At 39.4% G+C, this 26,412-nt stretch overlaps 1 protein-coding gene across 2 annotated transcripts in view; it reads left to right on the forward strand.

Moving 5' to 3' along the window:
• The window catches only part of MSRA (methionine sulfoxide reductase A), a 227,530-nt gene that overhangs the window by 4,180 nt on the left and 196,938 nt on the right, over positions 1 to 26,412 (forward strand). The window contains exon 1 of one of the 2 annotated variants that reach the window (XM_012572944.5): positions 11,498 to 13,089. The exons of the other annotated variant lie outside the window; for it this stretch is intronic. The gene's annotated coding sequence lies outside the window, so the exon portion shown is untranslated. Of the gene's footprint in view, positions 1 to 11,497; positions 13,090 to 26,412 lie in introns of those variants that run through there. 2 annotated transcript variants of the gene reach the window in all.

The raw sequence follows: 26,412 nt of genomic DNA on the forward strand, positions 1-26,412 counted from the left end.
GCTGTGTGTGCTGTGCCAGGTCTCTGTTGTCACATCAGAGGTCTGTGACCACACCTGGACATCCAGGTGAGCCAAGCTCTTCCTTATGGTGCAGACACTTGAGGAAAAGTTCTGCCAGAGCTTGCTGGACTTGCAGTGTCCATCCTCTTTACCTTCAGTAGTGTTAGCAGCCTAACACTTTCCTAGGTGAAGAGCTGCAGAACATTTAGCTCCTTGTCTCTTGGAGATCCCATTGATTTCCTGCTCCTCGTCCTGATGGGATAAATCCTGATGGGATAAAACATTCTTGGAGCTCCTTCCTTGTGCTGCAGCAACCGCGTCTGCCACAGCAGAGCTCCCAAAAGTGAGGCTGCTGCCGCTGCTGAGATCCCTGTGGAGGAGCACCAGGCTCTTCCCAGAGTTATCTGGAGGGAGATTCAAGTTCCAGAGATGTTAGTGCACATTGAGGAGCCAAGAAAATAATGCAGTTACACCTGGATAAACTGCTCTGCGTTAGCTGAAAGGAGTACAGACGTTAGCAAACTTCACTTAGTTTTTTTGTAAGTAAGTTGAGTTTATCAGGTTTTGTACAAATTTCATAATCTGGGAATTAAAGTTTGTTATGCACTTTTCTTTCCTTGCAATAGAGCATCTGCATTCATTTTTAAAATTACTTCTTTCATATCCTTGTATAATGGTGCAATAAGATGTTGTTCTTTACAGTAAAAACACACATTATTTATTGCTTCTACCTTTCCAGTATGACTCTATTTTCCAGAGTTAATTTTATTTTGATTGCTGCTGAAACATTGCTGTGTTTTCTGAGTATATGAGGATATATTGCTTACACTATTTAATGAACTATTTTATTTTATGACAGTGGTAGGAGCAGTAGTCAAAGAACCCTATGAATTTAGATGTTGAGTAACATACATACATATATATATATACACACACACAGAGTTTTTTCCCTGCTAGATATCCTGAGGTAGCAATGTGTAATAAATTAAAAGAATGTTTTTACTACTGTTCCCAATGAGCAGTGTCAGAATATCTTCTTACAAATCTGTAGTGATTTGACTTTTTTGAGGCAGAGAAAGTCCAGCTCATGGGTAGAGAGCCTTTGGATTGTTTAAATCCATTAGGCTTTTCAGCTTTATAGCTAAAGATTAATAGAGCAGTAATTACAAATGTGAAGGAGGTCATGGTGAATTTTAGTCTGACCTTCGTACAAAAAAAAAAAAAAAGCACAGCATTGCCATGAATTAATTCTTGCTTGAATCAGATCATGCTCTTTAAAGAAAACATTGATTAGAAATGTCATTTGACAGAGAATCCACATGCTCTCCCTGTTAGTCTTTTTTTACCATTGTTAAGACACTGAACAGAAATGATTGTGGTCAAACCAATGGCTTGTGGTCTAGTACCTCCATTTGTCTCACCACCATGCTCACCATTGAATTCAAAATAAGGAATAAAATTAAAAATATTCATGTTTATTTCCTTTACTGGTTAAAAGAATTTGTAATAATGAGCAAATGCAATTTTTTCCAGACGTGAATTCAGTATCACTGTATTTTAGGTCTAAAATTAAGATTCCTGCGATCATACCTCAGGACCAAACCTCAAAATAAAGTTCATCTTAAGGTTTAGGAGGATTTGTTTATTCAAATTTTCCATCACTTTGTTTATGTGGTACAATTCTTCATAATGAATTAATTAGTTGTCCATTTTAATTGAGATTGGATGAAATATGGGCCAAAAAATGTGAGACTTGATTTCCATTGCAGTTCCGTGGAGTGTGTTGAGTAACAATGTCATATGTGGTTTAGCATTTTCCAAATTGCAATTTACCTTTCTAACTCTAGAAGAGTTAATTACTTATTTCTTCATTCTAGGAGACAGTCTTTGCTTCAAACATACTCAAGCCATCAATTTCCATAAATTATTAAATTTCATTACAATTTTGTTGTGTATGCCAAGACTGAAAGCAGAGAAACACCTCACCCCAGTGATTGTTTATTATCTGAAAAGACTTCTCAAATTTGTGGTTACAGCTTTTTTACAGGTACATCCAGGATGAATTTCCTTGGAAATCCTGTCTATCATGGCTTTTTTTACTTCTCTAATTTTTTTTGTGCGCTTTGTCAGGTAATTATATTCACACCCTAAACACCTAATTTTCAAGCCAGCTGTACAGCTGTAAATATTGTGCTGTCGTTGGAAAAACAGGAATTACTTTTAACCCCCTCCCCGTTGCATTTTACATTTTGGAAGGTGCTGCAAGGAGTAGCGAAGATTTAAGTCAATATAAAGAGATTTTTTTTTTTTGCTGTTGTTTGCATGTGCTTTTTTGCTCTTGGCAGCTGGAAAACAACAACCCAGAGGAAGTGAACAAGCACAGAGGATGCAGGAGAGATGGAAAGCATACAGGAAATATATTTACAGAGCTGCACATCCAGCTGCCAAATGCTTCTTTTGAGGTGGAATAACCTTGATGGAATCACCCTGCGTTACTTATCACCTCTCGCTACATCCCAAGGGAAAGGGTGACATCATTCACCACTGAACCCCTCAAAAATACAACAAAAAAGTGAAAAAAAAAAAAAAAAAAGTCTGTTGTTCGAGTCCCTGGAGTTCCTGGAGCTCTGCTTAGCATGCGGCTCACAGCCGGGGGTGCGGAGGAAGCGCTCCCGGGGCTTCTCCTGGCAACAGCCCGGGTTGCTGGGAGACAGCAGCGCCTAAATGGGGAGAAACTTCACCCAACTGGCAGCCTCGTGCATCCAAATGAGGCTTGGTGGAGGCTTCTCGTGCTGATGCTGTAATTTCCCTCTCCGAAATGAAAAAGGAATCCAGAGGATCTTTACCTAGAGGGCTGTGTGTGGATGCTGCTCTGAGGGATCATTCAGGGTTGTGTAATAAAAGGGGATAATTATTCCTGGGTGAAGGTAGTTGTGGTACGCAGGGTTCAGGAGCTTCTCCTTGCTGCTGTTTTGTAAAGGGATGTAAATTTGTCTGAATTTGCCAGGTTTGAGGTGTTAAACCTATCAGTTACAAGGGTTAAACACAAGGTTGTATTTACTCAGGTCATTTTTCCTGACTAGGGAATATTTCCTCTGATTTTGTCTGAGTCCTGGGATACATTTGGCTGCTTTGGGTGATGTTGTCCATTTATCTTTAGTGCAGGAATGACACTGCACTACACATTTAGGTAACGTTGTACCGTGGATCCCACACGTTCCTCCATAATTAAGTGAATGAATACCCCAGGCACAGACATGGAATTAAGTTTCTCAATGCTCCTCTTTCCACAGCAGGTCAGAGAGTGTGGGACAAACTTTACATTGCAGCAGGAATAGAGTGGGACAGGCAGGGGCTGAGTGGTGCTGCAGCAATACCCAGAGTTTTGCTGTCACAGGTAGAACAGGCACTGGTGTGTTTAGTTCATCAAATTAGGGAAACAATGTTTAAATCAGGGAAATAGTGCCCAAAATGCTGTTTTTTCCCACTGGCTGCAGAAGGGTCTGGTGACCACTGCAGGGTCCAGTGACCAGCTCCCATGGAGGTGTCTGTGTGATAACCAGCCACAGACAGGGCCCTGGCTGTATTAATGACCTGTCCATGTAGTCGATATTCAATGTAAAGCCTTTAATTTTTTAAAAATTTATTTATTGCCCAGGGTCAAAAGCTGTATTTTTATTTAACTCTCTACACCAAATACCAGTTCACAGAATCAAAGTTTTTTCCTTCACTTTTTTTAATTTTCCTGGTTCATGCTCGTATGCAATATTGCTGAGAATGAAGGAAGGAATTTCCAAAGTCAGGTTATCCAAATGAGAATGAAGTTGTTTACACGTGGAACTGCAGAGATGCAGCATCTTTAGTTCCTTCAGAATACACAAGGAGTAAATAATAAAACTCCTTACTTTAATTGATTTGAGAGAAGATAAGTGCAGAATAACCCTTAAGGCAGATTTAAGGTAGCTTGAATATTTCAGATACTAATTCCTGTGTCTTAGTCCTTCTCTGTTTCTTTGATATACAGTACTTTCTTTTGAATTTTTTCAGCTTTGAAAGCTCCTCTGGTTTAATTAATGTCTTCCTGTCAAATTTATACCTTCAAATTACAGTGGTGTACATTGCTTTAACTTCAGGTTTATGTACTTTTTATTGAATTTATTTTTACTTTGCAATCATTGAATTATTTGGCTTGTAATTTATTGTGTGATAGGCATTGCTTTATCCTTCCATGCTTATCTTTTAATTATTATGTATGTAATTTCTGTGATATGGATACATTTGATTATTGCACTTATTTTGTTGCAAAGTTTTATGAACCATATGAAACTTGCATTTAAATTTCCAGTACAATTAAAATAATGCACATAAATAAGCCCTTAGTATAAATCAGATGAAAACTTGTGCAGTAAAACCCATCACAATCCAGGGATGGTTATTGCAGTTTCTTATCTATTGCTTGTAGTTAATTCCTGTTGCATATAATGCAAAATTGGAATTAGTGGAGATTGCTTGGGTTTTTATTTTGAAGATAAGATCTTATTTTCTGTTGAGAAATGTGGCCAGGTAGATGATACTTGTATTTTTACTGTAGTTTGGGCTTGAGTGCTCAGGAATTTGACTTTCTAGGAGCCTCCAGAGATGCTTTAAGGAATGCCCACATTTCAGGAATGGCTGAGAAACAGAACTCCAGCAGAAACTAATTTTTTAAGTGTCTTCAGTGTGAGACAGAAATCCCTGATCTTGAGGATATTTGTTTAGGTTTGATGACTTTGGGGGTAGAGATTTGGTGCCTGAGCCTCTGGCTCAAAACTTTGAGGAACCCAGTGAGGAATGTGAAGTGTTGTGCAAGGGACAGGCAGTGGAAGTGTCCTTGTGTTTCAGACATTGCCATCACCGTTTACAGGCTTGGAAATGTACTTTTGGTTCATCAAACATTCAACTCCTGAAAATTTCATCCCAGACCTTCTAAAGTGGGAGCAGGAATTGAGGGAGTCTGGCACTGGTGACCTAACAGGCTGAGGGAGGAGAAGGATGACTCCAGACAGCCCTTGGTGGGACTGGCAGGGACTGGTACCTGTGTATGGCAGAATGGGATCACAGGATGATCCAGGTTGGAAGGGACTTCAGGAGATCACTGAGATTTGGATCAGTAGATTGGCAGCTGATCTTCTGTTCTTGGAGAGAAAATGTCTGTAATCAACTGCTCCTCCCAAATGTTAAGTTTACATTTTAAAAAATAGCAAAATTCCAAGTCAGGGAATCAGTGGCTGATTTAGCAAAGTGCAGTAAGATTTTGTCTAATGTCATCAGAATCAAAATAACTGCTTCAGAGATAATATGACAATATATAGGGTCTAGGTGAACTATTTATATTGCTTCTTCGTTTCGTTTATGTTCTTCTTTAAGGATTCTCCTTCTTACCTAAACAGGGATATGTAGACCTCCTTCTGCACTTACTGAGCTTGTCCGGGGGAGCAGAAATAAAGTCTCATCTTGAAGAGGTTGCACTCAGACAACTTCTAATAAAATAGAAGAATAATAATGCTTCATTTCAGTAGGACCTTGAATGACAATTTTGCGAGTTACCACTCAGAAAGGGAACAGGAAAGGGAAGAAATGAGCAGACAAACCAAATGTAGAGGGTGGATTCTTAGGCATAATGTCCTGGTATGTTCTAATATGTCTTTATATAAAGAAGAAAAATGCTCATAAGATGACCTAGAGGAAAGTTTACAGTTGCTTCTTGAGATGTTAATTTCAGAAAGTCAGAACTTAGAAAAGACCCTTTAAAAAAAAATTATTTTAGGGTGTTCTGACCCTCCACTTTGTTAGCATTTCTCAGAAATCCAGCCATAAATGGGTATAACTGCCCTGGAGTCCACCTGCATCCTCTGGAATGAAAGCAGCAGGACCAACAGCCCATCTGTTTGCCACATTCAGTTCTGAAGTTCTGCTTCTGAAAGGTGTCTTCTCATGTTGTTGGCAGGAATTGAACACAATTCCTGTTTAAAACCTGAGTTTTGAGCACTGAAAGGATTTTGGGGTAGGACCTCACACCTCTTACCTTTCTGTTGAGTGGCTTTAATGCATTTGTTCTCTTACAGGTTGTCTACACTTCTTGCTATTTCATGTAACCTGGTCCCTTGTGTCATTCTTAGCCATCAAATTACGTTTCAAAAGACGCTGTCTTTTACTGGAGGAGGATCTCATCCCATTCAGGAAAAGCTGGATGCAGCCTAACGCTGCATTCCAGGGTGGGAATTGCAGATTGTTTCTGTGACTGTGAATGTGCCCCTGGCTGGGGACATGGAGATGATTCAGATCATCCTTAAATCTTGGAGAGATCCTGGGTCTGCCCTTTCCCTGGTCAACCAGTACATTCCTCTGAAATTCCTGCATTTGGTACCGTTCCCAGTTGACAGTTGGGCACAACATTATGTTTTGGATATTGTTGGCTGTGCCTGGGCTGGTGACACGAGTTCAGAAGAGCCATCAGCAGGATTTAAGTGTCCCTCCATCCAGTCCTTGGTGGTGTGAAATTGCAGATGCCCACACTCACCCTTTTGCATTAACTTATTTCTCCCTAAGTCCTTGTTTAAGGAGTCATCTTTGTGTTAAACATTCACACACCAATTTAAACCTAACCGGTGTTTGATTTAGTTTACAATAAATAAAAGCAAACTTTTTGAATGAGAGGCAAAAAAACCACCAAATATGTGTTTTATCCTTTTGGATACCTGTGCACAAATGTTCCTAGGTACTCCTGTTGTGAAAGTGTTAAGTATAATAGAAATGGAAAATAAGGAAAACCCAGCACTCTTTGGGCTGATGGCTGGGTGAAGATGAGGAATTCTGTGATACTGATCTCTGTAAAACCATTTGAAATATTTAATTAGTGAAAATTCTGTTACTGAACACAAAGCACTTTGTACCTGAATTTTACAATAAGTCTCTTTGTTACTGCAAAACAAAGAATATGTTCTTATTCCTCATACCTGGAATTATGACAGCCTAACTAGACCAAATTTTAGATGAATTCTCTTAATTATTTGATTTTTTTTAGAGCCTCAATTTTCATAATAATTGAAGATATTTGAAGATTTCTAGCCACAAGTCTATTTTCACTCCACCCAAGTTAACTGTAAGTGGATTTTATTAAGAATAACTATTTATACCTCAAATTCCATGCATTTATTTTTTGTGTTGCACACTGCAATCACTTTTTAAATGCCACTCAGCCCTGTGACTATTTTTCTTCTGAGAACTAAAGGGAGATAATAAACAGTGGTACCAATGGTATTTAAAAATCCATGTTTCACTTTATATTGGAAGAGTTCTGGGTGGTAAAGGATGGAGAGAATGGGAAAATATTTAAATCTTGGAATGCAGATTCTGTTGGCTATACTCTGGAAGCGATCTGGTCCAAAAGAAACTGAAGAAGAACACATTTAATGGAGATTGACCCATGGATTTGGAATTTCAAATTGGGGTGGAATGCCAGCACATGATGAGCCGTTGAAAGATAATCACACTGTGATTTTAGGAAGCTGTTGACAGCTTCCCATAAAGTTTGGTCTTGTCATTTATTTGCCTTGCAAAACTGGAGGACTTCACCCCACAGTGTGACAGTGCCAGCCTAAACCCACCGGGCTTGCGGATCTGCTGCTTTGATTTTCACCTGGATTCAGCTGGAACTTCCATTCCTGGGGCTAATGTTTTCCATGGCACGGGAAGGACCACAGTCAGGCATACATGATGCTGTCAAAATGATAAATGGTAAATGCAGGTAGTAGGAGGGCAGCTGCCAGGTGGACACAGCCCATCCTGGACCAGAATTAACTGGGGATGTGCAAAATTGTACAAAACAAGCTGCCAAAGGTGGTCACTATATTGACTGATCTTGGGAATCTGCAGAACCCAAGGCTGTTGCAGATCTAGTCCTTCATGTTCCATTTTTTATGCATTTATAGGTCTTTATTCTTGTGTTTTTGTATTTTTTTTAAATTTTATTTGGTTAATTCTTGAAATGTCGACTTCAGCTCTCACTGTCTTCCCTTGCCTCTGCTGGGTGGCTGCAATATTCCTTCTTTTTATCCTTCTATCAGTATTCCTTCTCATTTTATTTGTCTCTGTAACAGCTACAGTCACTCACTTATATGTTTTTAGAGCTTCCCCAGTGTTTGGCTGTTTAATAATAAAACTCAGAAAAGTGGAGAGTCAATAGGAAATTCTTTGTCATCATCGCTGTATGAATAGCCCAGGTAAAAGGAGCCTTTTTCCTGTCACATGATGCACTTTTCCCCTTCAATAATAAATCAGCAAAGCATCTGGCTCCAAAATTAGACTCTTAAAATCCTCTGGCTTGTCCTCAGAGGCATTGGCTTCACTTATCTCTAATGGAAATGCCCACAAATGATAACCAGGAGTGTGATAGCAGAAAGACTGATAGAGTTAGCCCTGATACACCAGATACTCCAATGTGTTTATTTTTAAAATAAAATATTTTAGAGGCTATCACACCCAGACTGACCTTGTGTCATGTGGTCAGGATGAAGCGTTACACAGCTTTCATTGGTCCATGACACTGAGGTGTCCAGCAAGGAAGAGAAAAAGGGAAATAAAAGCTACACCTGATGTTTAAAAGTAACTTTTTAGGATTGTATTCCAAATAGAACAGTTTAAATGAACAAGTTACTTCTTCTATTCTGAAGTTTTCCACTTGTGAGGTGGGAAATCATTCCCACTCCACAGGTGCACGGGGACAGGTGTTCAGGTGTACCACACTGGGGAAGCACAGAGGCATTTGTGAGAGATGGAAAAATACATGGATAAAAGGGAATATGATGACATCAGGAGGCTTTCACTGGGAGAATTTTGAATTAACAAATTCCAGGGGCATGAAGGTAAAATGCATAAAAGATCACAGAATCATTAAGGTTGGAAAAGAGCTCTGAGATCATCAAGTCCAAGATGAAAAAATAATTGAAATGGATAATGACCAAAGTACAGATCAATATTATTTTTTTTCCTAATACTTCAAAGAACGACCAGTGATAACTAAGATACTGCAAAAGGATAAATTCAGGGATTTTTCTCTGAGCATGGGGATATAGATGGAGTTGAAGGACAGAGCTTCATGTGGTTCTGTAATGGTAAACATCAAAAGTGTAAAATTTGAACTGGAGATGGATAGGAAAATACTTGGTGTGATGAGGAATTTGACTCTTTCCATATTTTGTGCATTGGAAGAGAATAACATAAAATAAACATCAGTAGGACCTCTGGAGAGAGGAAAATGCTCAGGAGAAACTTGTGAGGGTGGAAAAGCACTTTATGGAGCCACTAATACCGAACCTGGTGTCAGGTCAAGTTATCTGGAAGCTGAGTACTGGATTATTGCAGCCTTCCAAGGAAAAATCCATAGAATTTGTGCAGGAAGGAGAGGAAAGGGTTGACTTGAGACCTGTGGGAGACAACAACAAGAAGAGCAAATTGGAGAAGCTGAGGAGGGAACACGGTGAAAACCAGGCAGAAAACATGAAAAAAGGGTCCAAAACAAGGTGAAAGTTTTATATTTTCATCCTGTCTGGAGGTTACTGAACGCTCAGTTCATTGGGCTGAAAACTTCTTAATGTGAAGGAGGAGAAGTGAAGGAGGAGAAATGAGTTCCATTGAGAGATATCAACACCTTGGCCTGGAGGATGCATCTTGGAAGGTGTCACAGAGGGAACTGGGAGCAATTCCAGAGGACTGGTGCAGTTGGAGTCCTTAAGAGGAGAGAGGGAATTAGGAGAGCTGCAGTAAACTACACCTTGGACAAAAGTTTAAGGCAGGAAGAGTGGACTCGTTCCTGCACGTGAGATCCACTCTTGTTGGGTCCACTGCCTTTGGAGAACTATTTTGAGGGATAAAATAAGGCTCTTTATCCTGTTAACAAATTCTTATCAGGAAAATATTTGGCCGCTCAGGAATATATTTGTTTTTACTGCCTTAACTTTCACTAAGAGTAATGAAGGAATAGTTAAAAGAGTTCATCTCTATTGGAATTTTATATATATTTTTAGTATTGCTGAAGTCCCCTGTTGTCAATACATATATTTTTTGAAGGAAAACTAATCAAAAGCCAAGCATTTAATAGTGACTGCTGCAGTGGTGTAGCCTTTCAGAGTTAATTCCACTATCAATAATTTCCATGAGATCTTTTTGTTCCCTTGTTGATGCCTGATGGTCTTTCAGTAAAGGCAAAGCAACACATTAGAGTTTGCTGTCAAGTGCACAAAGAAAAGAAATAGAAAGATTATACATAGTTTTCTTCCCAAGTTGGCCCTGTCATGAGGATGCAAGGTGCAAATGGAAATGAGATAGTGTGCAATATTTTGATGCAAAAATGTGGTTTTAATGTTAATGGTATTTCTTCTGGAGCTAGGAGGCTACTGGGAAAAACTGATGGGTCTGTTACAGTCATTGCAAACAAGATAAGGGGAACTTTGGGAAGATGTCCAATGTCTGAAGGGCAGATAATTAATCTGCTTTTTTTAAAAAAAAAAAACATTAGATAAGGTCACCCAATCTCTGACAGAACAGAACCTTTAGAAACAGAGAGGACACAGAGAGGATATTGAGAAGGAATTGTTCCCTGTGAGGGTGGGGAGGCCCTGGCATAGGTTCCCCAGAGAAGCTGTGGCTGCCCCTGGATCCCTGAAAGTGTCCAAGGCCAGGCTGGACAGGGCTTGAAGCAACCTGGGATGGTGGAAAATGTCCCTTCCCATGGCAGGGCATGGAACAGGATGGTCTTTAGTGTCTCTTCCTACCCAAACCATTCTATGATCCTGTGAACTTCTGAAACTCTCTATTGAATAAACTTAGAAAATTAAACGCTTCAGGAAGGTTTTTTCCCTCAGAATATTCTATTTAGCTCATTAATGTAATGCATGTATTTTTAAAAGTTGGCATTTTGCCTTGGCAAATAGCTTGAAGTTAAAAGAAAGTTTATTCCTGTAATTTTCCTCGCATGAATTCTTGTCATTTAGAATATCTTGAATGAAGTTCCAAATATAATTTTCTATCCCTTAAGTCTTGCAACACATCAGAAAATTTCCCACCAGAGTTGACTGTTAATGCTGAGCCATTTCTGCTCTGAGTGCCACGAAACTTGAGCTGTTGAATTAACAGATGACATCACTGGATCTACGGATGTGGGGAGATTTTTTGTGTATGAACTGGGATCCGATTTCTTATTAATTTTCAGCTGATTTTTTAATAATGATGGAATTGAGAAGAGTGGTTGTTTTCATGCTGGAGTTCAGATAAAGTAAAAATGTGCGTGACTTCTGAGTGTGATCTTAATTCAAATCTATACGTCTCCTGCTCCTGGCACCTTCCCGTGATTCTGGGGAGGAGAGAATGAAAACACATTATTTTAAGGAGTATTTGGTGCTTATTAAAATTACACATACGCCCGCCTTCCAAAGAGTCTTGATTTACTGCAGGTTGTTCATGTGTCGTATGCGGACATTTTTAGCGAGCAGATTTCTTATCCCTGCGAGAACAGGGAATGGCTTCCAGTGCTCCACGATCCGGGAGCACAAACGTTGCATCCATTGTAAAAGGTAGGGAACCATGAAATCTATAAAGCCGATTTGGCAGGAGCAGCGGCTGTTGGTGCCAAGATTTGGTTACTGACCCACAGTTTCCTGTTTGGAAATCTATTAATTGATTCGCAAAGAGCATCTTTTTGGAAAACAAGGATTCAGACAGGCTGGCACAGGCTGGAGCTCCGCCAAGACTGCTCGGGAAGGTTGCCATGCTGGGAGCGAGCGAGCGAGAGAGCGAGAGAGCGAGCGAGGCGAGGGAAGAAAAAAAGGCAAGACTTGGCACGGCTCAGTCAAATCAGCTTCTTTTGTCTGCTGTCTCGGCTTGAGCTTTGCGAAAGAAAACCGTCCTGGGGTACAGAAAAACTCACAACTTTTTTTTTTGGTTTTCAAACTTCCGTCGCTTTTTAAGTCTCTTGGGCTCTTGGGAAGTGGTGGTGACATTAAATGACGTCCAGTTAGCAGTGAGCAGAGAAATAAAAGCTTTTAATGAAGCCTCCAGAATGTCAGTTTGTACATATGGGAAATACGATATTTGGTGATTTTTTTTTTCCCTATGTCTGATTAAATTGTAAGGGAGCCGAGTAACTTGGAAGATTACAGAGGGAATGTGTAAATAAAAGGGAGAATTTTCATTTTTTTGCAGCAAAACAAAAACTTTTCATCGACACTAACATGCTTTAAAACCGAACCTGACCTCCTTCGGAATATGTTCGGAACGGGAATTCCAGCGTTTCTCTCGACAGAAACGAACTTTTAATGGAACCTCCTTAAAGATTTCATCTGACCCAGCAGTGAAGTAAGAGTAGAGAGAAAGTTGTGACTTCAATAGAAAAGTGAGTATGTTCTTAAAGCCACAACGTTTGTTTTTGCTGCTTCGTGCTGTCCTGGCTCCATGTCCCAGCCTTTAGGGACAAACCTGAAGACCCAGCAGGACACGCCGAAGACACACAGGCTATGCCTGAAGGGCAAAATCAGAGCATGGTTATTCTGCTCCTGCTCTCAAACATTCCCTTCAGTGCATCTTCCTAGAGAGCCTCTGAAATTGCTGAATTTTCTACTTTTAGAAGCAACAAGAGATGGAAAAATATCGTCTGCTGCCAAGTGAGGGATGTTTGAAGATGACACAGTTGATGGCACTGGATACGGAAACTTCAGTTTGTAGTTACAGGACCTGTTTGCTGCAAACAGTGAAAAAATCTGCTCTTTTCTCAGGAATTAAAAGAAAATGGACCAAAAAAATCAGTGACGGCTGAAGCATGGACGCTTTACGATTTCAATAAAATGAAGGACCTAAAAGTCCATTGTTTTCTCCAAAGGTGCCTGGTTTTTCAGGGAGAGAGGTACCTGCCTTCTGATTTCCTGGGAGCAAATATGATCACACTGCCTATTAGGCCTGGATGTGCTGGGATTATCTTCCTGCTGCTGTGACAATCAGCATTGTTATTTCAGGGAGTAACTGTAAACCGTAGATTTTTATGGATCGGCTTCGCTTGGAGTAAGTATTACCCTGTCCTTAAAAACTGGATTGTTCAGCCTGAGATGTGCAATTCCTGGCATGCTGCACAAGTACATTTCCCTCATTCTTCCCTGCTGAAGGGAAGAAACAACGTTAATGGAAAGGTTTTTAGCAGGAATGTGCTTGTGTTTTAACTATGGCATTTGGATTATGAGACTGCTGAAATTAACTGGTCTTTTTGATGATGTCAAAAACTTGGGTTACTTAATATTACATTAAATTGGTTTTTTAGCAAGATCTGTCTGAATTTTTACTACATCAGTGAGCCTTTTGAAAGATGCTGTAGTTAAATACTGGGTAAGATGCTGTTGTGATTAATATTTGGTTCACTGAAACATTTAATAGGGTTTCTTGGGGAGTTTTGAAGAAAAAATTCTATTATTCTGTCTTTCTAAATCCTTAAAAAATACCCTCAGCAGCTCTGTGTGGGAATAGCTATGCCGTGGGGGATTTCAAATGGATCCTGGGTGGAAGGGGAGTGTTTGGAGGAGTTGAGTTCTGCTCTCTGTGTGGTTCTTGTCTGTTGTTCCTGCGCAGGCATTGCCATGGGATGTGCTTGGGGACACGGGGATGTTCTGGGCTGAGTCTGCATCACAACAGTGACCTAAGTTTGTCTGTCCGTGGGGAATTCTGGAAGGAATTCCTATTATTTCTCAGAAATCCTCTGCAGTCTCAAAGCATTTGCTGTTTTCTTTAGTTGTGGCATTAAAAAAAAAAATCTTTACTGTGTGTCTCTATTAAAACTCAGAAAACAACAGAAAACATTTATGGTGCTGCCTCTAAGGGAAATATTAAAATGACCATTGCATTTCTAAGTGAGACATTAAAATAACCATATTTCTCTCCTAAGTACCTACATAATTTCATAAATTCAGGTTTTAAACATGATCAACATGTGGGTGCTTGCAGTGCATTTATAAAGACAAATATTTGTACAAATATTTCAACATCTGTGGACACTGAAGTTATTTTGAAGTGGTCCCCACAATGTTGGAAACACTGTTTGTCTCTGAAATATCTCGTCAGTACATTTTGGGTTCCTAAATGAGATACACACCACTGCAGGTTTCTTTTGGCCTACATAATAAAATGTTTTTCTTCCTGCTAAATTCTCTGATTTTGAAAATTCATCTAAGTGCTTATTTTTTGGAAAATATCCCAACTTGGCAATTTAAAACTGAAATAGGAATTGCAAGGTTTAAATGGTTGGAACTTGGACACTGGTTGGATTGCGAGCAAATGGAATTTCTGGTGTAATTTGACATGGTTTATTGTATTTATACATTTTCTTTATCAGCTGGACTTTTCTGGATGCTTTAATCTGATTATTCATTGCCACCATTAATCTATGATCTTTAATTATTGGATAGGTTTAATAACTTCATAAATTAACCATTTGTGTTAAATTCTTAATGAATCATTAATATCTATTTTAGATTGGATTGTACAGTTCCTTAATGTGGCATATTTCAGTGTGGAGGTGAGGGTTGGTGGTTGGGATTTAACTTCATTTTTGTTATTAAACCACAGATAATATTTCACATTAGAGCCTCACGTTTGATACTGTAATGGGCCAATGTCTGATTTCACTTGTGATTAATAGGACATAAACCAAGGCTTACTCTGCTGTTTTAATTAGTGTCAAAGTAGTTTGAGATCAAAATGGGCCTGGAATGGGCTTAGTTTGTGCCTTTTATATTGATATATCAAAGCATTTTAAAAATGAATGCTTACTCTGAACCCCTGTGGTTATTGGACAAGGAAGAGATGAGCAGTTCTCAGTATGACTGTGGATTCTCCCTAAATACGGTTGTATGACAACAATACAAATGTTAAAATGCATTTTATAGAGGTTTTGGGTGTTATTTTGTATTCCTATAGCCATGGGAGATTATCTTGAGATTCTGCATATGGTAGAACTCCATGTGCTGAGGTATCCTATCTATAACAATATTTAAAAGAAAAATTGAAAAGTTATATTTGATATAAATATTTTAAGGCTCCTTCCATTTACCATGTATTCTTTATCATTAATCCAGAGCAATTGCTTATTTTGTAGTCCACCATTCCAAGGTGTTTTATCTTGGCACTGTAGGACTGACTTGGGTGGAATTCCACTTCTTTATTCCGTATAAGCCACAGTTTTTATCCATGCCACAAAAATTTTGAGCAAAGTCAATATTATTTAATCCAAGGTAACTCTTAAAATATCATTTAAGTGAGTTGAGTAACTTTTGTAGGAATAAACACCTTTAGGAGCTGATTAGGGAGGTTGTCCCATCAGTCTTGTGAGTAATTCTTTTTATTGACCATAAATAATTGGAAAATAGAAGAAAAAATGGTAAGAATATAACAATATAAACTTGTAGTATTTTTAAGTTATATTTCATTTATTAATAGATGAGGACTAGCTCACAGTTGTTTAGGATCTGATTGATTCTGATCATTTTCTTAATGAAATTGTTGTAGACATAATAGAAGCTTGTACTGTTAATAATTATGGGCATACATGTTTTTCCTATTTTTCTCTATAAATAAGTTATGCCCAGTGTACATCTGTTCATCTGAGTAACCAGAGCAGTTTTTCCATATTTATTTGATGCTATAGAATTGAAAAAGTTTTTAGAGATAAACTGTAGGTAATGCAAAAAAATCCCATTATTGTCTTTCCTTTATATTTGTTTAATCACATATTTTTGCTAAGATTCCCAGGATCAAGCATTGTCTTGGTGTTATCTTTTCTCCTCTTTGCTGCTGACCTCTTCAGCCTGTGTCAAATTCTGGTTTGTCTAAAGTTACAACCTCTGTACTACCAAATGTTGGGGTTTTAAACCAGGAAATGCAGTGTTTGCAGCACTGTTTGCTCTGAGTGCTCTTATCTTGTTAATCAACAGATTATTGGAGAGAAATCAGGGAATATCCAATCCCTGATCTTCAGCAGGGACACTTTCCACTATCCCAGGTTGCTCCAAGCCCCTTCCAGCCTGGCCTTGGATGATTCCAGGGGTGGGACATCCAGCACCTCCGTGGGCAGCTGGTCCATGACTGATGGTTCAGACACTTTCAGATCCATGATTTAAGAATTAATCAGATCCCAAGAAAAGTGTCTCCTTCATATGGACACGACACATTTCCAGAGGAATCTGGAATGGTTTAGTTGAATTCACTAAACTACAATGAAAAGATCTTCCATATAAATTAATATTAAAAAGATAAGAGAAGAAGCATGAAAAAAACATTGTTTTTTTCCTCAGCTAAATTGCATCAAAGTGGAAAATTTTTTGACCGTCTCCTTGGATTATGCATGAAAGAGTTCCTGCTTTTTCCCTGACACGTAACAAGGGTTTAGTCCTCATCCTCCAAAGGCAAACTTTGGATTTCAGCACTGAGAAGTTTCCATTTTACTGTTTTTTCCATGCAATCTTTCATCCCTTTCACACCTTAGCACAGCACCAAGTGTGGAGTATAAGGGTAGATACAGAGCTTTGCTCCATGAAAGATTTCTGTGTGGTTTTTTTTTTGAAAGCCCCACAGCTGTGTTTTTTTCCAGACCTACAGATAGGAATAGGAATAAAGTCTATTTCTTGTTCGTCTAATGCACAGCAAATAAAACCTAAGAACTCTACAGACAGTACAGTGTTAATTAAGATGATTCAATTTTTCGTTTTCCACGGACCGTGATTTTGGAAATAAAAATTCCATCCCAGAATAAAGCACCTGCAGAGACTGTAGAGAGGACAGACTGTGAGATTAAGGAGGAGCATACTCAGAAAAATCTCAATTTGTTTTGACCTGTATTGGTAGAAATGGTTGAACATGGTTTTGCACTGAATTGTAGGTGGTATCCACTGATAAAATCTTCTCCAGGGCAGTTGTAACCTCCTCTTGTTTTTGGCAGTTTTGCCATTTTAATACCAGCCTGGTGTTTGTCCATTAGTTTCCATTATAATCTGTTCCTAGCTGGAGAGGGTTGTGTTGGTCTGTCCTTGACTGTGAATTGTTTGTTCATTGTCCATTTTCTTTCTAAAAAATAAAGGTGGGAAGGCAGGGAGGACTTCAAGGAAAGAGAGGATCTCTTCTTTACTTAGTTAGGGCTTATTGCTTTCATTGACATGATGGAATCATGGAGTGAGGAATCCTTTGGGTTAAAAGGGACCCTAAACTCATCCTGTGCCACCCCTGCCATGGGCAGGGATGCCTTCCAAGCCCCATCCAGCCCGGCCTTGGACACTTCCAGGGATGCAGGAGCAGCCACAGCTTCTCTGGGCACCCTGTGCCAGGGCCTCCCCATCCTCACAGGGAACAATTCCTTCCCTCTATTTAATCGAAATTCATCCTTTCTTGGTTTAAAATCATTCCTCCTTGTCCTAATGGCTTTATTACCTGCCTTTTACACGGCTTTTGTTTATATCTGTGGCTTTATATTTATATTTTATAAGTCTTTCCATTAGTTCACAGTTGTGACGTATTTCGAGGGCTTGAGATATTTTGTTCTGCTGCCATTACACTTCTGGCTCTACTTTTCTCTTTTTGTACACCCAGTGTAAAAACTTCATATAAATGAGTTTTTGTAATATCTACTGTGTTTATATATTTTTTAGGCCATGATTATACTGGTAAACTCATTGTGTTGGTATAGTTTTGCATTTAAGATACATTCTGCTGTTGCAATAAATCCCATTGTCCCAGTATAATGCTTTTCTTTCTTATGGATTCATGCTATAGAACATATTTCTTTCTCTTTGGTAGACATTAATCTGAAAAGGAACTATTAAAAGCCAATATATTTGTAGTGAATGAAGCAGTTTTTGCAGAGAGAACAATGTGGTTCTGCAACACTGTCTCACTGTGTCCTCTTGAAAATTGCTCTGGTACAGGAGACTGTTGTGGCACTTATTTTTATAGTTGGGAAACATTATTCTTGTTATTTAATTCAGCTGCTGACATAATGAGTGCTCAACTGTAATGAATATTTGATGTGTTTATGCTAATGTAAAGACCCAACTATTTCCAGTTCTCTCCAACCTTTCTAACTTTTTAGACAACAATTTTAAGAGATACACTTTGCCCAATGTGTCTTGATGAAAAGGGAGAATATTTTTATGGATGCTCAATTAACAACTTGTAAATTCATTTTCTTGTGGCCTTAGCTGTTACTCTGTAAGATTTTAACTTGAAATGGTCTCTTTAGACTCCCATGAGAGAATTGGGCCAGGATCAGGATGTGCAGTGTAGATGTGTGGGACTCATTACTCCTGTTTTCCCTCAGAGTCAGCAGCCAGAGCTGTGTAGGGAAATTTGGTCATTAGTTCCAAGCTATTGGAGCTGCAGGTGGAATAGTGCCTAGTAAAACACAGAAGGTTCTAAATAACTTTCTCCTAAAAGCAGCATAAAAAGACACAGACATGTTTGAAAGGTTTGAGACAAGAGGACAAAGATATTCCAGGAGCCTCTCTGCTCTGGAGCCATGCTGGGAGAGCTGGGGGTGCTCACCTGGAGAAGAGAAGGATCCAGGGAGAGCTCAGAGCCCCTTCCAGGGCCCAAAGGGGCTCCAGGAGATCTGGAGAGGGACTTGGGACAAGGGATGGAGGGACAGGACACAGGGAATGGCTTCCTACTGCCATAGGGCAGGGATAGATGGGATATTGGGAAGGAATTGTTCCATGTGAGGGTGGTGATGCCCTGGCAGAGGTTTCCCAGAGAATCTGTGGCTGCTCCTGGATCCCTGGAGGTGTCCAAGGCCAGGTTATGTGTTTGGAGCAGCCTGGGATAGTGCAAGGTGTCCTTGCCCATGGCAGGGGGTGGGACTTTAAGGTCTCTCCTGACCCAAACCATTCTAGGATTTTTTCAAATCCTGCACCCACCTGTGCCAACCAATGGCATCTCTGGATTTTATGACCTTGTAGTTCACAGGATTCTGCTCACTCTTTGTGAACTCTTAGGGTTTTTTCTTACTCTACTTTTTTACTTTTAAAAATGGAAGTTGTTTCTGTGCTCTGTTGTCCTTTTTTTTTCACATGAAACTTGTGTGCCCCTTGCATGACAAATGTCCTCACGATTGTCATTATGACAAACAATCTCAGTGCTCCTGACTGCAGACTTCACCTTTGAGCTGTCTGTGAAATGTGGAGAATTTTGCCTGTGGTATTTCCTCTCATCTGTTCCATCCTCTGAGATCAGGCACAATCCTACTGGCAGGAATAATGCCTGATATTACTGGAAAACGTTCCTGACTGTGTCTCATTGTAAAAGGGCACAGCCCCGTGCCCCAGAGTGGCCAGACTTGGATTTACTTTGTGGCTTCCTTTGCAAGGAGCTCATTGAAACAAATCTTTTGGTATTCATCAGCCAAAGATAGTTTGAAAATAATAATAAAAAATTAACATAATGAGATAGTGAGAAAAATGCAAAAAATGACAGAAGTAGGGTGAAGGAATTCAAGTAAAGAAATGGGGGATGAGAAAAATGCTTTTAGGTGAAGTCTTGCCAAGAAGTGACTCCAGACAAGTTTTCATGGTGACTTTTCTTTTGCTATTAGAAACAGAAATCTGTTGGTTATACAGAGCTCTTTTACTCTGCAGCATCGATTTTCCTTGGCCTCCATGCTTTGTAGTAAATGATCAACCTCCTGTGCTGGCAGGGAAAGAGAGTTTTATCTTTGTCCTGTGTTCCTGGGGTATGAGGGAACAGAGCCAATTAAATTAATTTAATTTTGGACAGCATATTAAGAGTCAGTAATCCTATTGTATTACAGATGCATGTCAGTTAAAGCTATTTGCACCCTCTACTTGCTTGGATTTTTTTAGCATATTTGGATTTTTCTTTATGTTCAAGAAATTTTTTTTTCCTTTGCCTTTGCTTTGCAACTCCTTATGTGCATTTTTAAAAATTATTCTTAGCTTACTGGTGTGTTTTATTAAACCTAATCTTTCAGATAGAAGATTTTATTTAAAGATGAGAGGGGTGTGTATGCATCTATACTATATGTATATGTATATGTATATGTATATGTATATGTATATGTATATGTATATGTATATGTGTATGTGTATGTATATGTGTAGGTATATATATATGTATATGTGTGTATATATAGATATAGATATGTGGTGAAAGACTTTTTCCTCATGTGCTTCTTTGAGATAATTAAACCATTTAAATTTTTGCTTTATAATCAGGTATTGTAAAGTTTGTTTAAAGATTTTTTGTTTTTCTCATAAATTTTCTAAATATTCTGGTATTCAACTCAAGTTTGTACACCTGCCTCAGTTTGAGTTTCTGGGTGACATTTAGACCAAAAACTCTGTAATTATTTACTAGCAAATAATACCAATTTCATTTGTAATAGTTAAAAATAAACCAAGGAAATGTGTAAAGTCCTTGTCTGCCCACCCTGTAGTGATGCATTTCCTTAAAAGCCTGTGGTGGGAGCTGCAGTTTCTCATGTTGCCTCAAATTCACCGTTTTTCTTTTATGAGTCAATTTTATTTGTAAAAAGTTCATCAATCTAGGTAGTGAATACAGTTATTAGATTTAAAAAGTGCCCTTGAGCTTCAGGCTGGCTTTTGTTTAATGCTACAATGAGGGACATGATGACCCTTCACTCGCTTTTCTGAGGGACATGTGAAAATAAAATCTGTGATTTGCATGTCTCAGGATGAGACCAGGAGGCTTGTGAGGCCCAAAAGTCAAAATATCTGACGGAAAACTTGGAGTGCACTTCCTGTGATCCTAAAACCATTAACAGACTGAAAGGCAGAACCTCCACTGGTCTTTCTGCTGCCTTGAAGGCACCTGCACCGTTTGCTTCATTTGGGATTTCTGCTGGAGCCACCTGAGTTTTCTCCTGACACTTTCTGTCCAGATGGGATCTTTTGTATTCCCAGATTGGACACTCACATCTCAAAGTTCTTGTCCTTACGGATCCTATAGAGATGGCAGCAGTATGGAAAATTCCTTCCTGTTACTGGGAAGCCGTGAGGCTTTGCTGTGAAGCCAACTTAGATATTATGGAGAAATTCTTCCTTGTGAGGATGGGGAGGTTGCCCAGAGAAGCTGTGGCTGCCCCTGGATCCCTGGAAGTGTCCAAGGCCAGGCTGGATAGGGCTTGGAGCAACCTGGGATAGTGGAAGGTGTTCCTGCCCATGGCAGAGGGTGGGATTGGATGAAGTTTAAGATTCCTTTTCCAGCCAAACCATTCCATGATTCCATGATGCTCCACCCCAAAGAGAGGCCCCACAGATGCTGCAGTTACAGAAGGGGGAACTGAGACATTCAATGCAGTTGATGAAAGTGGTTCCACTTTTTCCTGCAAATAAACCTCACTTGCTCTATTAAAAAAAAAAAAAAATCCCAGGTCCTGGCTCCTCAGTGAGAAAATAAATGATACAAAAAAGGTTTTTTTCTCACTCCTGTTGGTGCTCACAAAAGGACTTCAAACTTCTTGTCAAAGTTGCAAAGCTAAAGATACACCTGAAAATAATGCTTTGTATGGATAACCTGCAGATCCCATATTCCAGGCTGTGATTCCTAGTTTGGGAATCACAGACTGGGAGCAGTAAGAAGAATATCCTTCTCCAGTAACTCAGTATAAAGTGCAATGGCTTTAATATTGATGGAAAGGCTCCCTTAGATTATCCTTTAAATTGTTTTATTCATAACCTATGAATATTGCTTAGCAGTTTCAGATAAAATTTGCTTTATATAAAATTGAAGAGCCTGGAGAAAATCTTCTGTGTTGTTAACTCTGCTTTGGCTGAGTTGGAACTTGCGCCTTACAGGCTGTACTGGGATTGAACTGGAATGGTGGGACTTGAGCGTTTGCTATCCCCACACAGCTTCTGTCTGAATTACATAAAACTTGAGCTTTTAAAAATTGTTTTGTTTGCCAGTAAGTGAAATTGAACCCTTTTTCTCCCCTTCCAACCTGGGAAGTGTCACCTTCTTTATATGATGATTTTTTTGGTCAAGCAGTTGCAGATTCCAAAGCCCCAGTGCCTTTAATGGAATTCCTTAATTTTAAGTGGTCATAAAGGTGATTAAAGATATTTTGTGTAGTGCAGACATTGTTAAACCAAGCTGTCATTTTGTCATTGGTGTCAGCAGCTATTCCAAAAAAGACGTTCCTGAAGCAGTTGGAACCCTGTGAGTTCCATGCCTTAGGTAGCAGGAACAGGCTTCCAGGGCTTTCCAGATTTAATTTCTGCACTGTGACAAAGTATTTGAAGCACATATGTTGAAAGTGGCTTTCACAGCCTGTATTTGGACTTTGATTTTATTGGAAGGTGTATGAGAATGCTCCTTTGGAAAATCAGACTCCTCTAATTACGTAGGTAACATATTTTAAAATGTTAGAGTCTGCCTATGAATCATTTCTCTCCCATTATTAGAGGTGACATTTCCATTTAATTTCCCAGTGGGATTCCATTTAATGTTTTCAAAACAGCATCAGTCGAAATCATATTTGTTTTGGTTGTTTGTCTTTACAAAGAAATTTTTATGAGAGGAATTGCAAAGTTTTTCAGATGGAAGAAAGAAGAGTTTTTATACAAGAAATATTTGCAAAACTTCCACTTGTTATTTTCTTTCAAATTTGGTACCTTGAATAGATGTCAGACTCATGAGGCAGCTGGGACATGTTTAAATATTCTCAGAAACCAAGGATTTGGGAGACTGCTGAATTTTTTTATTTTGATCCTGTTCTCATTCAATGAATTTGGCATGTTTAGTGCTGTGAATGGAGATGGTGCTTTGCTTTTAATTCACTTGAGAAGAGTTTAGTCCATCCTTGGGGTATTCAGAGCATCTGACCAGGAATCTTTTTTTCAGCTGCTGTATTGAATTTTTGTTACATTACTGTTCTGATGGGATGTTCTGGATATGCCTGTTCTAAAGAAAAGTGATTTTTGATCCTGAGCACACGTGGCACAGCCTGGAGTTGTCATACAGGTCAAGGCAGGGTTCAGCCAAGGGGACAAGACTCTGTGTTCTCAATAAAGATCTTATTTTTTGTATAGGACAAAGGATAATTGTGGCTTGAAGTTTTATGAGCCATCACTAATAAGATTCTGGGATATATTTGAGTCTCTGCCTTGGTTTGGGGTTGGTATGCCAAATATAAAGTGAAACTGAAATGTTACAAAAATTGTAAATAAAGAAAAATGCTTCTGCTTTTAGGAGAGTTAAAAGGGAGGGAACAAGCAGAGAGGGGAAACAACATGTCAAGAATAAGAGAGACATAAAATCTTAGTATGCTGCTTATTAATAGGATTTATTGCTGCTATTTGTAATAACCCTGATTGAAAGCATTTCTTTTACGTCGCGTGCTTGGTATTTCCCAGGAAATGAGAAGAAAACATTAAATGTGTTGCTTTCTACCCCACATCTCCTTTCCCTTCCCCTGATTTTTTTTTACTTGGGAGGTTTTAAACATTTATGGGGGAAAACCATTTTTAAAAGGTCATGTAGCACCAAGGTAATAATCACAGAGCTGTGCTGCTTTATGGGGCAATAATCCAGTTGCCTTGTTTGAAAAAGCTACTTGGCCTTCATTCTCCAAGGCTTTTCCTTAGGGAATGGGGCTGGATTATTGCCTTGTAAAACAGTGCTGCATCCCTCTTGCTGATTAATTATAAATCCCTGCTCATGGAGTACTTTCTGGTTTACAGCATTCCCATTCCTTTCCTTCATGGCTTTGTCCTGCTGTCTGAGAATTCACAAATAAAAGCCGAGTTTTTCTCGATTTGTGGCACTCGAATGTTAATCTTCAATCTGGGAGTTCTTCTATTAGCATGTTACACATTTATTTTCTCCAAATAAAGGGGAAGCACAGTTTACTCAACTTTCTACCACATATCCACTTTTCTGCAGCCACTGATATGTATTAACGTGCAATAAATAAATGTTGGCAAGAACTCGAGTGGTACCACCTATTTGAATTTCCTGAATTTCCTTAGGTTAGAGCTGGGAGTGTGGGCTGATACCTCATGGTGCCACCATCAAGCTATTGTCATTGTTAGCACTAAGATGGGTGTTGAACCAGTTAAATACCATTGATTGATCTTTTTGGGCTCTTCCGTAACATTTTTAAGTCTTTTCCCACTTCTTGAGACTTTCTGGGAGTGGGAAGGAGCTGTCCAGAAATACCTGAAATAACAAGAAGCCAGACACAGCCATGCTCAGGTGGTTGCTGGCAGGACATTTTCCAAGCTCCAGGTAAGCTGGCAGGGCAGTCAGGTTGGAAGTGTTGCCAAGCACAGTTCCAAATTGATAGACCCTGTCCAAATTGGAAGATTATGGGATTTGTAACATCGCCTGTAATTTGTGTGCTGAAGAGGAGTGTGAATAATGTTCTGATGTCTTTTTCGAGGGGTGTTTGCTCAGTGTACAATGAGGGAATGTGTATTTTTGGATGTCACATTTATGATTTGTGCTTAGCAAAGTGGCCATAACCATTCCTGATTTATTTATGTATCAGACTCCGTACAATGGGCGCTGTGCTTGAAAATAATTTGGAAGCTGAAGCTGTTGTGAGTCACGAGCAGCTTCCTTAGCCATGTTTGATACGGAGGATTTATCACACCTCCAGCTCCACATCACTGATGATTATCAATTGTTTTCTTGATGAACAGCAAAACCATGACCGGGAAAGGCGTGATTGCATGAAGGAAAATATTCTTCATAGTCAGAGTGTGAATCACCAGCCTTGGAGAATTCAAAAACTTGATTGGAGGTGACCCTGAGCAGTTGGATTGAATGTTGGATTTGTTCCACTGTTAGCAGGGGTTTGGGTTCCACACTGTTGTGATAGGTAAAAGAATTATAAAAGAAAGGGCTCATAAAACCAGGCCTTGCTCTGCTAGATTACCAGCTAGCCTGTCCCTTCTTCTAAGTGCAGCCATCTAAATTCCCATTTGAAAATATCCTGAGAAGGACAATCCATTTGCACAACAATCTCTTCTTGGGGAAAAAAAATAAGTGGCACCTGCACAAACAATAGATCTATCCCATGAGAATCAGTGAAGAAAATCTGTAAACAATTTAAGAATAGAGAGATTTGGTGGACAAGTAAAATACTATTTACTAACCAATAGAGTAATTGGCAAGAAGGTTGCTAACCAATTGGTGTTGCACACAGGGTCTGTGAAAATGGTATAAAAGTGAATTATGTGAATAAAGAATGGGCTTTTTCCTGCATGAATAAAATGGAGTCTTGCATGATTCATTCCAATAACCACACCTCAGTGCTCCTTCCACACTGCATCCTTCAGTGACTGAAAGTAGGAGGTGCTGCCATGGGTCCCAGTGAATTTCTTCCATGTCAGACAGCTTTTCTGTGTCCCCACTGCTTGTGGGAGCCATCTTCTCATTCTCCTGCTTTAGAAGTTCATGAACTGTGCAGCCATGTGGAGAAACTTCTGGATAAGTTGGAGAATTGGGGTCTGTGTGTGTGGGACAAGCACAAGTGTTCTGCTCCCTGAGTTTCAGAGGCACCACCAGACATTGGTGAGGAGCTTTGTGGAGTCAGCTGCTCTCAATCCACACATTGCCAGTGAGGTGAGAATAGAGTGGGGAATATTTACAAACTTTTCAAATACTTGACAGAAAGGAGCTCAGCCCACGCTTGGTTAACCCATCCCAGGATCACACCTGGAATACATTTCTGTCTCTGATAGGCTGTGTCCTCATAGTAAATGAGTTTTCTGGTTTTGAGTCAGTCTGGCCACTGTTAAACTCCTTCAGCTGACAGAGCACTACAGCAACACTCAAAACAGCTTTTGGGGAGGTTCCTGGTCTGTACTGACACTTTTTGAGTAGAAAAATACACAGCCAGTCTTCAGGACTCTCTTGGATCCCAGAATCATGGGAGGGGCTGAGCTGGAATAGACCTTAAAATCACCTCCTTTCAAACCCCCTCCATGGGCAGGGACACCTTCCACTAGACAAGTTTGGATCTAGTGTTTAAATTTCCTTAAATTAGAATTTTTCTCCCTTTTCTTTCTTCCTCAGCTTCATGATTTCTTGTTGGTTTGTCTCTGCTTCTGTTCCTGACAGCTCAGTGACCTCACACACTGAGATCACACTATTTTTTGACACTCCATATGCAAGAACCTCTTGTGCTTGACTAAATTACAAGGAGGTTATTAACTCCTGGTGGGGTCACTCCTCTTTCTCACCCAATAAGGCAGAGCACAGGTTTCACAGTGACATTCTGTGCCCTGCTGTTTGTGGTTTTTATAAATACAGGCAGTTACAAATGGGTGTTATAGACACATAAATGGGAGATGGCTGTGTCCTGCTATT

Source organism: Taeniopygia guttata, chromosome 3 (genome assembly GCF_048771995.1).
Source record: "Taeniopygia guttata chromosome 3, bTaeGut7.mat, whole genome shotgun sequence".
Taxonomy (NCBI): Eukaryota; Metazoa; Chordata; class Aves; order Passeriformes; family Estrildidae; genus Taeniopygia; species Taeniopygia guttata.